Source organism: Oncorhynchus gorbuscha, linkage group LG19 (genome assembly GCF_021184085.1).
Source record: "Oncorhynchus gorbuscha isolate QuinsamMale2020 ecotype Even-year linkage group LG19, OgorEven_v1.0, whole genome shotgun sequence".
In the NCBI taxonomy this organism is placed as follows: domain Eukaryota; kingdom Metazoa; phylum Chordata; class Actinopteri; order Salmoniformes; family Salmonidae; genus Oncorhynchus; species Oncorhynchus gorbuscha.
In genome coordinates this window covers 5807305-5825355 of record NC_060191.1, presented here as the reverse complement: position 1 = coordinate 5825355, position 18051 = coordinate 5807305, and the positions used below count along the sequence as shown (strand labels likewise).

Below are 18051 nucleotides of genomic sequence, written 5' to 3'. Positions count from 1 at the left end.
GCACTATTACACTGTGAAACTGAGTCTTATATGACCACCCATCAGCACTATTACACTGTGAAACTGAGTCTTATATGACCACCCATCAGCACTATTACACTGTGAAACTGAGTCTTATATGACCACTCATCAGAACTATTACACTGTGAAACTGAGTCTTATATGACCACTCATCAGCACTTTTACACTGTGAAACTGAGTCTTATATGACAACTCATCAGCACTATTACACTGAGAGACTGATTCTTATATGCTTATGAGGAGTCTCATTGGATGATACAGAGACAACACAAACAAGCAGCAATGTGGGCATGCACACACACACACACACACACACACACACACACACACACACACACACACACACACACACACACACACACACACACACACACACACACACACACACACACACACACACACACACACACAGAGAGAGAGAGAAAAACACACCACGTGCATAATACACAGTCAATATAAACATCATCACAGTAGATCAATGGAAAGTTCTTTAGCCAACTACATTGTCATGGACCCACGCGCGCATGCACACACAGGCAGGGGGCCCATGTTGTGTGACTGTTGTTCACTGAGCATGACAGTCAGAAGGAGGAGGCGGCTCTGTGAAGTGACTCTACACTGGCAGTGGCTTTATGTCTCTGATACCATAGGGCTGATTCATCACACTGATATACAGCACCACCACATCATGCAATACACCAGCTTGTTCATTTCCATGACAGGAAAACACAGGTGATGTATGTATTTACACTGCAGTGTGTGAAGTATTCCATTGGAGCTCTGAGATAGACGTTCATTGTGGATCTGAGACCAGAGAGGGAATGGAATGAAAAACTCATTTTTACGATAGATTCCATTTAGATTTTGTGGCTGTGGAATCTAGTGGAAACCGTTTATCATCCGCACAAGGCTAGAAAATCACTGCACCAGTTTTATGCACTGCCTTCGTCAAACTTGATTCGTCCAAATAATCAATGAGGAAAATCCCAAACCATGAACTACTGCTGTTTGGAATCACATACATCTACGTGAGCCTGGCAGATTCTCACCGTTTTAGGTCCATGTATCCTTCCATTAAGGCTCTATAGTACAGGTCCATGTATCCTTTCATTAAGGCTCTATAGTACAGGTCCATGTATCCTTCCATTAAGGCTCTATAGTACAGGTCCATGTATCGTTCCATTAAGGCTCTATAGTACAGGTCCATGTATCCTTCCATTAAGGCTCTATAGTACAGGTCCATGTATCCCTCCATTAAGGCTCTATAGGGGCACTATTTTTAATTTAGGAAAAATGACGTTCCCAAAGTAAAACGGCCTATTTCTCAGGACCAGATGCTAGAATATGCATATAAATGACAGCTTAGGATAGAAAACACTCTAAAGTTTCCAAAACGTAAAAAAAATATTGTCTGTGAGTATAACAGAACTGATATTGCAGGCGAAAGCCTGAGAAAAATCCAATCAGGAAGTGACTCTTATTTTGAAACCTACGTGTTCCTATGCATCCCTATTGACCATTGAAAGGGATATCAACCAGATTCCTTTTTCTATGGCTTCCTTAAGGTGTCTACAGCCTTTAGACGAAGTTTCAGGTCTTATTTTGAAGAATGATCGTGAACGACCACATTACATAAGTGGTCAGGTGGGGGCTCTCAGAATTATTTTTGCGCAAAAGAGAGAGGCAGCCATTGTTCCTCCCGGTCCTAGTGAAAAGCCAACTGTCCCGGTTGATATATTATCGAATAGATATTTGAAAAACACCTTGAGGATTGATTATAAAAAATGTTTGCCATGTTTCTGTCGACATTACGGATATAATTTGGGAATTTTTGTCTGAATTGTCGTGACCGCTATTTCCGGTGGATTCCTGGGCATAACGCACCAAACTAACGGAGGTATTTGGATATAAAAAATATCTTTATGGAACAAAAGGAACATTTGTTGTGTAACTGGGAGTCTCGTGAGTGAAAACATCCGAAGATCATCAAAGGTAAACGGTTAATTTGATTGCTTTTCTGATTTTCGTGACCAAGCTTCCTGATTCTAAGTGGAAATAATGCTATGCTAGGCTATCGATAAACTTACACAAACGCTTGTATTGCTTTCACTGTAAAGCATCATTTCAAAATCTGAGATGACAGGGTGATTAACAAAAGGCTAAACTGTGTTTCAAAATATTTCACTTGTGATTTAATGAATATGAATATTTTCTAGTTATATTTTTTGACTGTTGCGCTATGCTATTCAGCGGTTGCTTATGACAATGGGAGGGGTAGTTCTAAGAGGTTAGGCTCTATAGTACAGTCGTGGCCAAAAGTTTTGAGAATGACACAAATATTAATTTCCACAAAGTTTGCTGCTTCAGTGTCTTTAGATATTTTTGTCAGATGTCACTATGGAATACTGAAGTATAATTACAAGCATTTCATAAGTGTCAAAGGCTTTTATTGATAATTACATGAAGTTGATGCAAAGAGTCAACATTTGCAGTGTTGACCCTTCTTTTTCAAAACCTCTACAATCCGCCCTGGCATGCTGTCAATTAACTTCTGGGCAGCCCATTTTTGCATAATCAATGCATGGAGTTTGGAATTTGTGGGGTTTTGTTTGTCCACACACCTCTTGAGGATTGACCACAAGTTCTCAATGGGATTAAGGTCTGGGGAGTTTCCTGGCCATGGACCCCGAGCCATTTAGTTATCACTTTTGCCTTATGGCAAGGTGCTCCATCATGCTGGAAAAGGCATTGTTCGTCACCAAACTGTTCCTGGAGGGTTGGGAGAAGTTGCTCTCGGAGGATGTGCTGGTACCATTCTTTATTCTTGGCTGTGTTCTTAGGCAAAATTGTGAGTGAGCCCACTCCCTTGGTTGAGAAGTAACCCCACACATGAATTGTCTCATGATGCTTTACTGTTGGCATGACACAGAACTGATGGTAGCGCTCACCTTGTCTTCTCCAGACAAGCTTTTTTTCTGGATGCCCCAAACAATCGGAAAGGGGATTCGTCAGAGAAAATGACTTTACCCCAGTCCTCAGCAGTCCAATCCCTGTACCTTTTGCAGAATATCAGTATGTCCCTGATGTTTTTCCTGGAGAGAAGTGGCTTCTTTGCTGCCTTTCTTGACACCAGGCCATCCTCCAAAAATCTTTGCCTCACTGTGCATGCAGATGCACTCACACCTGCCTGCTGCCATTCCAGAGCAAGCTCTGTACTGGTGGTGCCCCAATCCCGCAGCTCTTTGGTCTTGGCCATAGTAGAGTTTGGAGTGTGACTGTTTGAGGTTGTGGACAGGTGTCGGCAGGGTAGCCTAGTGGTTAGAGAGTTAGAGCGTTGGACTAGTAACCGGAAGGTTGCAAGTTCAAACCCCTGAGCTGACAAGGTACAAATCTGTCGTTCTTCCCCTGAATAGGCAGTTGACCCACTGTTCCTAGGCCGTCATTGAAAATAAGAATTTGTTCTTTACTGACTTGCCTAGTTAGGTTAAATAAAAAATAAATACTGATAACAAGTTCAACCAGGTGCCATTAATACAGGTAACGAGTGGAGGACAGAGGAACCTCTTAAAGAAGAAGTTACAGGTCTGTGAGAGCCAGAAATGTTGTTTGTTTGTAGGTGACCAAATACTTATTTTCCATCATAATTTGCAAATAAATTCATAAAAAATCCTACAATGTGATTTTCTGGATTTTATTCTCTCATTTTGTCTGTCATAGTTGAAGTGTACCTATGATGAAAATTACAAGCCTCTCTCATCTTTTTAAGTGGGAGAACTTGCACAATTGCTGGCTGACTAAATACTTTTTTGCCCCACTGTAGTTGGTTCAGAGTTCGTTTTGATATTTGGGTGGTGTGGGTGGACAAGATCAACATGCGTGCGATGGTGGATGCACGTGTGCGAGCAGTCTGGTCAGCATGTTACAGGCAGTTGCAACAGCGCGACTTTAGATCATTAGCACGTATTCTGCAAAAACCACAGAATACACTTCTGTGTATTCGGATTTCTGCAAATATGTATCTAAATACCACGGGAATCCTCTTACATTTGGGAACTCTACAGTTATATTGATCAAACAACCATAAAAAGTTAGGCTCTTTGCCCATATGCAATACGCTAGCATATTATCCACGTTATGACTGACTTGTGATCATTGCCCTTGCTATTTTGATGGTATTGACATTCCCAGCCTTAGTTACATTTGTCCTGACCAAAATAGATGTGTATTAGTGTTGTCACGATACCAGAATTTTTTTATCTGATACCGATACCAGGTTTAGTATCCCGATACACAATACCATCCCGATACTCAATACCATCCCGATACTCAATACCATCATGATACTCAATACCATCACGATACTCAATACTATCACCCATACCATCACGATACTCAATACCATCACTCAATATCATCACGATACTCAATACCATCACAATACTCAATATCATCCCGATACTCAATACCATAACAATACTCAATATCATCCCGATACTCAATACCATAACTCAATACCATCCCGATACTCAATAACATCACGATACTCAATACCATAACTCAATACCATCCCGATACTCAATGCCATCACTCAATATCATCACGATACTCAATACCATCACTCAATACCATCACTATACTCAATACCATCACTATACTCAATAACATCACGATACTCAATACCATCACTCAATACCATCACTATACTCAATACCATCACTATACTCAATAACATCACGATACTCAATACCATCACTCAATATCATCACGATACTCAATACCATCACTCAATACCATCACTATACTCAATACCATCACTATACTCAATAACATCACGATACTCAATACCATCACTCAATATCATCACGATACTCAATGCCATCACTCAATACCATCACGATACTCAATGCCATCACTCAATATCATCACGATACTCAATACCATCACTCAATACCATCACTATACTCAATACCATCACTATACTCAATACCATCACTATACTCAATACCATCACTATACTCAATACCATCACTATACTCAATAACATCACGATACTCAATGCCATCACTCAATATCATCACGATACTCAATACCATCACTCAATACCATCACTATACTCAATACCATCACTATACTCAATATCATCACGATACTCAATACCATCACTCAATACCATCCCGATACTCAATGCCATCACTCAATATCATCACGATACTCAATACCATCACTATACTCAATACCATCACGATACTCAATGCCATCACTCAATATCATCACGATACTCAATACCATCACTCAATACCATCACTATACTCAATGCCATCACTCAATACCATCCCGATACTCAATGCCATCACTATACTCAATAACATCACGATACTCAATGCCATCACTCAATATCATCACGATACTCAATACCATCACTCAATATCATCACGATACTCAATGCCATCACTCAATATCATCACGATACTCAATGCCATCACTCAATATCATCACGATACTCAATGCCATCACTCAATATCATCACGATACTCAATACCATCACTCAATATCATCACGATACTCAATGCCATCACTCAATATCATCACGATACTCAATACCATCACTCAATACCATCACGATACTCAATACCATCACTCAATACCATCACGATACTCAATGCCATCACTCAATATCATCACGATACTCAATACCATCACTCAATACCATCACTATACTCAATACCATCACTATACTCAATATCATCACGATACTCAATGCCATCACTCAATATCATCACGATACTCAATACCATCACTCAATACCATCACGATACTCAATGCCATCACTCAATATCATCACGATACTCAATACCATCACTCAATACCATCACTATACTCAATACCATCACTATACTCAATAACATCACGATACTCAATACCATCACTCAATATCATCACGATACTCAATACCATCACTCAATACCATCACTATACTCAATACCATCACTCAATACCATCACTATACTCAATACCATCACTCAATACCATCACGATACTCAATGCCATCACTCAATATCATCACGATACTCAATACCATCACTCAATACCATCACTATACTCAATACCATCACTATACTCAATACCATCACTATACTCAATACCATCACTATACTCAATAACATCACGATACTCAATGCCATCACTCAATATCATCACGATACTCAATACCATCACTCAATACCATCACTATACTCAATACCATCACTATACTCAATATCATCACGATACTCAATACCATCACTCAATACCATCCCGATACTCAATGCCATCACTCAATATCATCACGATACTCAATACCATCACTATACTCAATACCATCACGATACTCAATGCCATCACTCAATATCATCACGATACTCAATACCATCACTCAATACCATCACTATACTCAATGCCATCACTCAATACCATCCCGATACTCAATGCCATCACTATACTCAATAACATCACGATACTCAATGCCATCACTCAATATCATCACGATACTCAATACCATCACTCAATATCATCACGATACTCAATGCCATCACTCAATATCATCACGATACTCAATGCCATCACTCAATATCATCACGATACTCAATGCCATCACTCAATATCATCACGATACTCAATGCCATCACTCAATATCATCACGATACTCAATGCCATCACTCAATATCATCACGATACTCAATGCCATCACTCAATATCATCACGATACTCAATGCCATCACTCAATACCATCCCGATTCTCAATACCAAAACAATACCACTGCAAAAAAATATAAGGTGTATTAGCAGATTGGCACTTGTTCCAGACAGATCTTTTGACTTCAATATCATTACATTTATTTATTTTAATTTTTTAAGGTATGCATTCATGATTAAATTATACAAACATACAATCAATTTGACTTCGTTTTTTTACCAATCTAACTAGCCTACATAACAGCATAATGGTAATAACGTATTAGAAGGGTATATCTCCATTGATAAACTGGGTAAATCAACATGTAGCCTAGGCCTATTCACAATACAGGTGAATGCATATACAATAGGTGTGTGTGCATGCATTGAGTTAGAGCTTGTTTTGGCTACAGATGAAAAACAATATGTTTCTCTTCCATTTGGGTCTCTTTTAGACCCTTGACGTCATTCACAGACACAGTCAGTTCGAGGCTGGCGCAAAGATGAGTAGCTGGAGCAAAAATGTGAGGCGAATGTTAATCAAGTTTTTGGTGACAATCAGCTTTGAAATCAGCAATATTTTGCTCAATGGTTTGCAAAAAAGTACTATGGTAGTGAATTGATGTTAGCTTCACTTGTAAGCTAGCAATGAAAAGTTAGCCTACAAAGCTGGAAGCTACCGGCATCTTCTTGCATTGTAAAGTGTTCTAGCCTGTAATGGACATTGTCATGCGAACAGTAATTAACAGTTGAAACATTTCTACATGCCGTGTTGCATTATTCAAGTGTGTTAACTTTTGTGCAGCATAATAAGTGGTGATGCAGCCCAGACTCCCAGTGAAAGCAGTGTTTCCTCAGGACAGGCTACAGCTAGCAATGAGGAAGTGGGGCAGGCATGATGTGCTCGCACTATAAGCAGTGTTTCCTCAGGACAGGCTACAGCTAGCAATGAGGAAGTGGGGCAGGCATGATGTGCTCGCACTATAAGCAGTGTTTCCTCAGGACAGGCTACAGCTAGCAATGAGGAAGTGGGGCAGGCATGATGTGCTCGCACTATAAGCAGTGTTTCCTCAGGACAGGCTACAGCTAGCAATGAGGAAGTGGGGCAGGCATGATGTGCTCGCACTATAAGCAGTGTTTCCTCAGGACAGGCTACAGCTAGCAATGAGGAAGTGGGGCAGGCATGATGTGCTGGCACTATAAGCAGTGTTTCCTCAGGACAGGCTACAGCTAGCAATGAGGAAGTGGGGCAGGCATGATGTGCTCGCACTATAAGCAGTGTTTCCTCAGGACAGGCTACAGCTAGCAATGAGGAAGTGGGGCAGGCATGATGTGCTCGCACTATAAGCAGTGTTTCCTCAGGACAGGCTACAGCTAGCAATGAGGAAGTGGGGCAGGCATGATGTGCTGGCACTATAAGCAGTGTTTCCTCAGGACAGGCTACAGCTAGCAATGAGGAAGTGGGGCAGGCATGATGTGCTCGCACTATAAGCAGTGTTTCCTCAGGACAGGCTACAGCTAGCAATGAGGAAGTGGGGCAGGCATGATGTGCTCGCACTATAAGCAGTGTTTCCTCAGGACAGGCTACAGCTAGCAATGAGGAAGTGGGGCAGGCATGATGTGCTCGCACTATAAGCAGTGTTTCCTCAGGACAGACTACAGCTAGCAATGAGGAAGTGGAGCAGGCATGATGTGCTCGCACTATAAGCAGTGTTTCCTCAGGACAGGCTACAGCTAGCAATGAGGAAGTGGGGCAGGCATGATGTGCTTGCACTATAAGCAGTGTTTCCTCAGGACAGGCTACAGCTAGCAATGAGGAAGTGGGGCAGGCATGATGTGCTCGCACTATAAGCAGTGTTTCCTCAGGACAGGCTACAGCTAGCAATGAGGAAGTGGGGCAGGCATGATGTGCTCGCACTATAAGCAGTGTTTCCTCAGGACAGGCTACAGCTAGCAATGAGGAAGTGGGGCAGGCATGATGTGCTCGCACTATAAGCAGTGTTTCCTCAGGACAGGCTACAGCTAGCAATGAGGAAGTGGAGCAGGCATGATGTGCTCGCACTATAAGCAGTGTTTCCTTAGGACAGGCTACAGCTAGCAATGAGGAAGTGGAGCAGGCATGATGTGCTCGCACTATAAGCAGACATTGGCTGCGCTGATAGAAAGACTTGATCCTCTCTCAATCAGTAGACAACGTGAGACACATTTGACTGGTGAGAGACTGCAGATAGATTGGGGAGAGACTGGAGAGACACTGGGGAGAGACTGGCAAGAGACTTGAGAGAGATTGGGAAGAGATTGGGGAAGGAGACAATGGGGAGAGACACTGGGGAGAGACTGGAGGAGAGACGGGAGGAGAGACAGAAGGAGAGACTGGGGGAGAGACTGGAAAGTGATGAGAGACTGGGGACGCAAGACTGAAGAGACAATAGAAAGAGATGAGGAGAGACCTGGAGAGAGACTGGGGATGGAATGGGGAGAGACTGGAGAGACTGGAAGAAAGACTTGGGAGAGACTGGAGAGAGAGGTTGGATAAGGCTGGGTAAGGTGAGGCTGGGTAAGGAAAGACTTGGTAAGGAGAGGCTGGGTAAGGAGAGACTGGGTAAGGAGAGACTGGGTATGGAGAGGCTGGGTATGGAGAGGCTGGGTAAGGAGAGACTGGGTAAGGAGAGGCTGGTTAAGGAGAGACTTGGTAAGGAGAGACTTGGTAAGGAGAGACTTGGTAAGGAGAGACTGGGTATGGAGAGGCTGGGTAAGGAGAAGCTGGTTAAGGAGAGGCTGGTTAAGGAGAGACTGGGTAAGGAGAGACTTGGTAAGGAGAGACTGGGTATGGAGAGGCTGGGTAAGGAGAAGCTGGTTAAGGAGAGGCTGGTTAAGGAGAGACTGGGTAAGGAGAGGCTGGGTATGGAGAGGCTGGGTAAGGAGAAGCTGGTTAAGGAGAGGCTGGTTAAGGAGAGACTGGGTAAGGAGAGACTTGGTAAGGAGAGGCAAAGTAAGGAGAGGCAAAGTAAGGAGAGGCAAAGTAAGGAGAGGCAAAGTAAGGAGAGGCAAAGTAAGGAGAGACTTGGTAAGGAGAGACTTGGTAAGGAGAGGCAAAGTAAGGAGAGGCAAAGTAAGGAGAGGCAAAGTAAGGAGAGGCAAAGTAAGGAGAGGCAAAGTAAGGAGAGGCAAAGTAAGGAGAGGCAAAGTAAGGAGAGACTTGGTAAGGAGAGACTTGGTAAGGAGAGGCAAAGTAAGGAGAGACTTGGTAAGGAGAGGCAAAGTAAGGAGAGACTTGGTAAGGAGAGGCAAAGTAAGGAGAGACTTGGTAAGGAGAGACTTGGTAAGGAGAGGCAAAGTAAGGAGAGGCAAAGTAAGGAGAGGCAAAGTAAGGAGAGGCAAAGTAAGGAGAGGCAAAGTAAGGAGAGGCAAAGTAAGGAGAGACTTGGTAAGGAGAGACTTGGTAAGGAGAGGCAAAGTAAGGAGAGGCAAAGTAAGGAGAGGCAAAGTAAGGAGAGACTTGGTAAGGAGAGGCAAAGTAAGGAGAGGCAAAGTAAGGAGAGGCAAAGTAAGGAGAGACTTGGTAAGGAGAGACTTGGTAAGGAGAGGCAAAGTAAGGAGAGGCAAAGTAAGGAGAGGCAAAGTAAGGAGAGGCAAAGTAAGGAGAGGCAAAGTAAGGAGAGGCAAAGTAAGGAGAGACTTGGTAAGGAGAGGCAAAGTAAGGAGAGGCAAAGTAAGGAGAGGCAAAGTAAGGAGAGGCAAAGTAAGGAGAGGCAAAGTAAGGAGAGACTTGGTAAGGAGAGGCAAAGTAAGGAGAGGCAAAGTAAGGAGAGGCAAAGTAAGGAGAGGCAAAGTAAGGAGAGACTTGGTAAGGAGAGGCAAAGTAAGGAGAGGCAAAGTAAGGAGAGGCAAAGTAAGGAGAGGCAAAGTAAGGAGAGGCAAAGTAAGGAGAGGCAAAGTAAGGAGAGGCAAAGTAAGGAGAGACTTGGTAAGGAGAGGCAAAGTAAGGAGAGGCAAAGTAAGGAGAGGCAAAGTAAGGAGAGGCAAAGTAAGGAGAGGCAAAGTAAGGAGAGGCAAAGTAAGGAGAGGCAAAGTAAGGAGAGGCAAAGTAAGGAGAGGCTGGGTATGGAGAGGCTGGGTAAGGAGAAGCTGGTTAAGGAGAGGCTGGTTAAGGAGAGACTGGGTAAGGAGAGGCTGGGTAAGGAGAAGCTGGTTAAGGAGAGGCTGGTTAAGGAGAGACTGGGTAAGGAGAGGCTGGGTATGGAGAGGCTGGGTAAGGAGAAGCTGGTTAAGGAGAGGCTGGTTAAGGAGAGACTGGGTAAGGAGAGGCTGGGTATGGAGAGGCTGGGTAAGGAGAAGCTGGTTAAGGAGAGGCTGGTTAAGGAGAGACTGGGTAAGGAGAGACTGGGTAAGGAGAGGCTGGGTATGGAGAGGCTGGGTAAGGAGAAGCTGGTTAAGGAGAGGCTGGTTAAGGAGAGACTGGGAAAGGAGAGGCAAAGTAAGGAGAGGCAAAGTAAGGAGAGGCTGGTTAAGGAGAGACTGGGAAAGGAGAGGCAAAGTAAGGAGAGGCTGGTTAAGGAGAGACTGGGAAAGGAGAGGCAAAGTAAGGAGAGGCAAAGTAAGGAGAGGCTGGGTATGGAGAGGCTGGTTAAGGAGAGACTGGGAAAGGAGAGGCAAAGTAAGGAGAGGCAAAGTAAGGAGAGGCTGGGTATGGAGAGGCTGGGTATGGAGAGGCTGGGTAAGGAGAAGCTGGTTAAGGAGAGGCTGGTTAAGGAGAGACTGGGTAAGGAGAGACTTGGTAAGGAGAGACTTGGTAAGGAGAGACTTGGTAAGGAGAGACTGGGTAAGGAGAGACTGGGTAAGGAGAGACTGGGTAAGGAGAGACTGGGTAAGGAGAGACTGGGTTAGGAGAGACTTGGTAAGGAGAGACTTGGTAAGGAGAGACTTGGCAAGGAGAGGCTGGTTAAGGAGAGACTGTGTAAGGGGAGACTGGGTAAGGAAAGACTGGGTAAGGAGAGACAGGGTAAGGAGAGACAGGGTAAGGAGAGACTGGGCAAGGAGAGACAGTGTATGGAGTGACTTGGCAAGGAGAGACAGGGTAAGGAGAGACAGGGTAAGGAGAGACTTGGTAAGGAGAGACATGAAAGGAGAGACTGGGTAAGGAGAGACTTGGTAAGGGGAGGCTGGGTAAGGGGAGGCTGGGTAACGAGAGACTTGGTAAGGAGAGACTTGGTAAGGAGAGACTTGGTAAGGAGAGACTGGGTCGGGAGAGACTTGGTAAGGAGAGACTTGGTAAGGAGAGACTTGGTAAGGAGAGGCTGGGTAACGAGAGACTTGGTAAGGAGAGACTTGGTAAGGAGAGACTTGGTAAGGAGAGTCTGGGTAAGGAGAGTCTGGGTAAGGGGAGGCTGGGTGAGGAGAGGCTGGGTATGGAGAGGCTGGGTAAGGAGAGACTTGGTAAGGAGAGACTGGGTAAGGAGAGGCTGGGTAAGGAGAGACTGGGTAAGGGAAGGCTGGGTAAGGAGAGACTTGGTAAGGGGAGGCTGGGTAAGGAGAGACTTGGTAAGGGGAGGCTGGGTAAGGAGAGACTTGGTAAGGGGAGGCTGGGTAAGGAGAGACTGGGTAAGGGAAGGCTGGGTGAGGAGAGGCTGGGTATGGAGAGACTTGGTAAGGAGAGACTTGGTAAGGAGAGGCTGGGTAAGGAGAGACTGGGTAAGGAGAGGCTGGGTAAGGAGAGACTTGGTAAGGGGAGGCTGGGTAAGGAGAGACTTGGTAAGGAGAGGCTGGGTAAGGAGAGACTTGGTAAGGAGAGGCTGGGTAAGGAGAGACTTGGTAAGGAGAGACTTGGTAAGGAGAGACTTGGTAAGGAGAGACTGGGTAAGGAGAGACTGGGTAAGGAGAGACTTGGTAAGGAGAGACTGGGTAAGGAGAGGCTGGTTAAGGAGAGACTTGGTAAGGAGAGACTGGGTAAGGAGAGACTGGGTAAGGAGAGACTTGGTAAGGGGAGGCTGGGTAAGGAGAGACTGGGTAAGGAGACACTGGTTAAGGAGAGACTGGGCAAGGAGAGACTTGGCAAGGAGAGGCTGGGTAAGGAGAGGCTGGGTAAGGAGAGGCTGGGTAAGGAGAGGCTGGGTATGGAGAGTCTGGATAGAAGAATGGGAGCCCAAAACCATAGTCATAAAAGGCAGCCCTGCTACAAAAGCATTGATCCTCTGAACAATTGCTGCATGACAGAAATGATGATCATTGCAGAACTCAACTACTGTGTTTCACTGAAGAGAGAAACAGAAGGAGTGAGAGAAAGGGAGACTGGGGGAAAGAAGAAATCATTCCTTCCTGGGACTGGAATCACAGTGTAGTGAAATGACAAGAAAAGAGATGGAAAGGGAAAAAGAAATGTTCAAAAGTTTCAGATATTCTGTCCAACTGTTCTAGGTCTGTTCAAAAGTTTCAGATATTCTGTCCAACTGTTCTAGGTCACCCATAAATTGGCTGATATCACTTTTACCCCTAGGCCAGTGCTCCTCATTGGGTAGTGGGTGTTCCACATTGACATTGGATGAAGTGAGTTCCCCCCTTTCAATGTAAAGCAATTTGTAATTTTGAACAAAAATGTATATTCAAACCTGCCCAACACCAAGATCACCAAGAGAAACCAATTGGAGCCACATTTCCTAAATGGAATAACCCAGCACCTCAATCAGAGCAACCTGGAAACAGTGTCCGCAAACAGATTATGACATTAAATCTCAAACTGATCAAAGTGTACTATCTGTTCAATGTAAATGTAATATATATGGGGGTACTGCATATCTATTATTTATTATCTATGGGAGACCTGCAGATCTACACCACACCTCATTCCAGGGGCGCAACTTTGGTTTTAGAAGTGGGGGGACATAATGTTTTTATTTTATTTAACAAAAATGTATCCAATTGGATAAATACTCCAAACAGCCTACCTGACCGCTCGGAGGCATCCGCATGGTCCTAAAGCTCACCATTGCCTAATTTTCTATCACATTCCAATGATAAAAACTGGAAGGGAACTAAAATGCAATTTCAGAATGTGAGGTGGTGGGTCTAACCCCCCGTCCCCAGTGAAAGTTGCGCCCCTGCCGGATTCAACTTGTTGATTAGTACTATAGACAAACTGTAGCAGGCCAAACACTCACTGTTAAATCACAGAGACAATGGGTTGAGTTGAAATGGCTCCTTATCTTACTGGGTCTCACCAATACACCAGAGTAGTAGCATGGATTTTACCTTTCCGCATAGAACACTGATCAGCACACAATGGAGAAGCAGTTTGGTGAGTGACAATGAATCAAACAGCTTTCATTGTGGAGGGCTTCAATATGTGCTACAAGTCTATCCAGCTAGCTCACGGTCTACAAGTCTATCCAGCTAGCTCACTATGTACAAGTCTATCCAGCTAGCTCACTGTCTACAAGTCTATCCAGCTAGCTCACTGTCTACAAGTCTAGCCAGCTAGCTCACTGTCTGCAAGTCTACCCAGCTAGCTCACTGTCTACAAGTCTACCCAGCTAGCTCACTGTCTACAAGTCTATCCAGCTAGCTCACGGTCTACAAGTCTATCCAGCTAGCTCACTGTCTACAAGTCTATCCAGCTAGCTCACTGTCTACAAGTCTATCCAGCTAGCTCACTGTCTACAAGTCTACCCAGCTAGCTCACGGTCTACAAGTCTATCCAGCTAGCTCACTGTCTACAAGTCTACCCAGCTAGCTCACTGTCTACAAGTCTACCCAGCTAGCTCACTGCCTACAAGTCTACCCAGCTAGCTCACTGTCTACAAGTCTACCCAGCTAGCTCACTGTCTACAAGTCTATCCAGCTAGCTCACTGTCTACAAGTCTACCCAGCTAGCTCACTGTCTACAAGTCTACCCAGCTAGCTCACGGTCTACAAGTCTACCCAGCTAGCTCACGGTCTACAAGTCTACCCAGCTAGCTCACGGTCTACAAGTCTATCCAGCTAGCTCACTGTCTACAAGTCTATCCAGCTAGCTCACTGTCTACAAGTCTATCCAGCTAGCTCACGGTCTACAAGTCTATCCAGCTAGCTCACGGTCTACAAGTCTATCCAGCTAGCTCACTGTCTACAAGTCTATCCAGCTAGCTCACTGTCTACAAGTCTACACGGCTGGAAAGGTACAATTTCAAAATTCGGTAGTGCATCATCAGTTCCTCTTGTCGTGTCAGTCATAGCATAACTTAGCGAGCTATTTATAACACACAATGTTCCCCAATGCTGGAAGGGGGGCCCGGGTGAAAAACTTTGGGAACCCCTGTTCTATCTTACAGGGCTGCTTTAAGAAAGGGTGTTTGGAACAGACCACAGTCCTAATGTTCTGGGGGAAATGAATCAGGAGAAAGTAATTATGCTATAAATTATGACCACCATATAAAGCTCTATATTGCAGTGGATTGTGAACAGCCCAACAACTTGGACTACGTTATTACATCAAGAGGTCAGACGATGCAATGGCATGGTTCCTGACAGTGCTGCAGCTGCAGTGATGGCTACATGCATGGAAGAGCCAGGGCCCTCTGGACAGTCACACACATCATCACAGAACAACAACCAATACAGAGAGCATGTCTGAGGGGGATGCTGTGGGGTCAGGAGAAAACAGAGCTGCAGAAAGAACCATAGCAATACAATGGACAGCATGGCCTTACAGTTCAGCTCCAAAATCCCCCATGATTCTTCCACCTCCAGCCAACATAGTGGAATAACATTATTTTCCACTGTAGCAGGTGTAGAAATAGGTTACTGGGAAAGATGGTGAATTCCGAGAGATGGCATGATATAATCGTCAAGTAATCCGACATGTCAAATGGAATAGGGTTCCCAGTCCAAATGTAGTCGAACATTGCTTGGAATTGAATTCCTGTTAATTCTTAGGATGGAACGGATGACTAGCAGAGCTGAGAGAGAGAGAGAGAGAGAGAGAGAGAGAGAGAGAGAGAGAGAGAGAGAGAGAGAGAGAGAGAGAGAGAGAGAGAGAGAGAGAGAGAGAGAGAGAGAGAGAGAGAGAGAGAGAGAGAGAGAGAGAGACAGAGAGAGACAGAGAGAGAGAGAGAGAGAGAGACAGAGACAGAGAGAGACAGAGAGAGACAGAGACAGAGAGAGACAGAGACAGAGAGAGAGAGAGAGACAGAGAGAGACAGAGAGAGAGACAGAGACAGAGAGAGAGAGAGACAGAGACAGAGAGAGAGAGAGAGACAGAGAGAGAGACAGAGAGAGAGACAGAGAGAGAGACAGAGAGAGAGACAGAGAGAGAGACAGAGACAGAGACAGAGACAGAGAGAGAGAGAGAGAGAGAGAGAGAGAGAGAGAGAGAGAGAGACAGAGAGAGACAGAGAGAGAGAGATGTTGGTGACAACAGAGCAAATGGCCATTTATAGAGAAAAAATACAAATACTTATGAGCTTCATGACATAACAACGATGCTGTTCTGCACTCTGGTCAGTCAAACCCACTAACGTGAAATACCACTGGGGAACACCATTCCACCTCAGATTTCATAATCCTATGGAGAATTAAGGCTTGAACAACCTACGTGTGGGTTTAATAGTTATGTATGGACCTAAGAGAAAAAAGACATGTGTGGTGGTCCTCTGTGGAGACGAGGCAGAGGCCTCAAAACAAGATGGTCACAAATGACATGCCCATAAGATCATGCGGTGCATTTAGGCTGCAGCATGAAACTAATATGATAGGCTTCCATAGTTATTGGCGCGCTTGAGCATTCAGGCAGAGATAGACAGTGTGAAGGATGGATGATATGAAAGCAATGCCACACAGACACATGTTCGATACAGCACGACAGACAGAGCCGCGGCGGAGAGCATGGAGAGACTGAAATACAGCGATGCGGACCGCAGTGCATTCATTAATACAGTATACACATCACACTAACTGCACTGCCTCCACCGTGGAAAATGGACGCCTAGTGTTACGCGACCGACCGACCGGCATAGTGCGTGAGAACTCGTTTGACTGAGGATCAAAGACACATTCACACACTATGACCTCAAACACACTGAAAATGTGCAGGACATTTTCATACAGACATATTAAACACCTGCATAAACGGATTTCTATGGATGCGCCGTCGCCCGCGCCCAAACGCGATATTATAGGGATATGTAGTTGCATTCGAAGCATCATTTCTGCTCTTGTATTGTAATTTGCAGAACAAAGGCACATTAATTTGACGTTTAATTGCCTACATTCATGGTCTATTACTGTTTTAAACTGACACAGACAATTAGTGGGTTGCGAGCAGTGTGAAACGAATTGGCAGGAGAATGTAGCTTGCAAATAGCCATCGATTGATTGGTTTTTCGTTAAACCAAATACAAGCACTTAAAAAATGACCAATATTATAACCTATATTACAAGCCCCGAATGTAAATAATCTTATAGACAAGTCTTACCTGCCGGCTTATTATTTCAGAAGCTTATTCGAAGACCGTCACACTCCCAAAGAGAGGAAAAGGAGATGGGGAGAAAAAGAGAGAGGGGGGGTGGACGACAAAATAACGGCCTCGAAATAACAAACAGGGGGGTATTAAGACAAAATTACGTGAAAAAAATACCGTGTAAGAAACTGTATGTCATTTCTCTACTAAACATAACTCAGCCATATGATGAAATGGTTTTAACAGATATACAGCGGATACACAGACACATCAGTGAAACAGGAATTTGTCTACAGTAGATGTAGCCAATGCGTGTGTGTACTCGGTGAGAATGCGTCTCCCCCTCCCCTCCAGTTACTGAGTGCTAGTTCGCTCTGTCTGCCCGTCCGTTCCTCTATCTATCTCTCACACCGAGCCCTCAACATAAGCAACTTGTCGCATCCGACCGAACTCTCCAGTGATGTGAACGGATAAACTTGGCTACTCGAAAATCAGAATAAGCTGGCTATTCATTTGCTGTTGTGCATGTAGGCTACAACAGGGCTCTTTTGTTTGGGGCAACACAGATGCTAAAACCACCGTCTTTTGGCAATCATAATGTTTCTACATGTGGTTACTGGAGCGTGTGTGTACGTGCGTCAGTTGCGTGCACGCCTAAATAGCATGCTAGCCATGACCAAGTTAAGAGTGTTATTGATATCGATATTTTGTTGAAGGTCGGCAGGATGGAGATTCATCGGGATTGTTTATTTTTATTTTCATACAACAGAATATGATGGCCATTTCCACCGCTGTCTAAAGAAATGCAGGGTTGTGAGCATTGCGGTAGCACAGTTCCGCAGAGAGAGAGAGAGAGAGAGAGAGAGAGAGATGCCACGCATAATTGTGT

General features: G+C 44.5%; 1 protein-coding gene across 2 annotated transcripts in view; it reads right to left on the bottom strand.

Moving 5' to 3' along the window:
• Positions 1 to 17546, bottom strand: part of cacng8b (calcium channel, voltage-dependent, gamma subunit 8b) — a 74252-nt gene extending 56706 nt beyond the window's left edge. For both annotated transcript variants that reach the window (XM_046313333.1, XM_046313334.1), the window contains exon 1: positions 17178 to 17546. The gene's annotated coding sequence lies outside the window, so the exon portion shown is untranslated. The remainder of the gene's footprint in view (positions 1 to 17177) is intronic.
• Between the last annotated feature and the right edge of the window lie 505 nt (positions 17547 to 18051).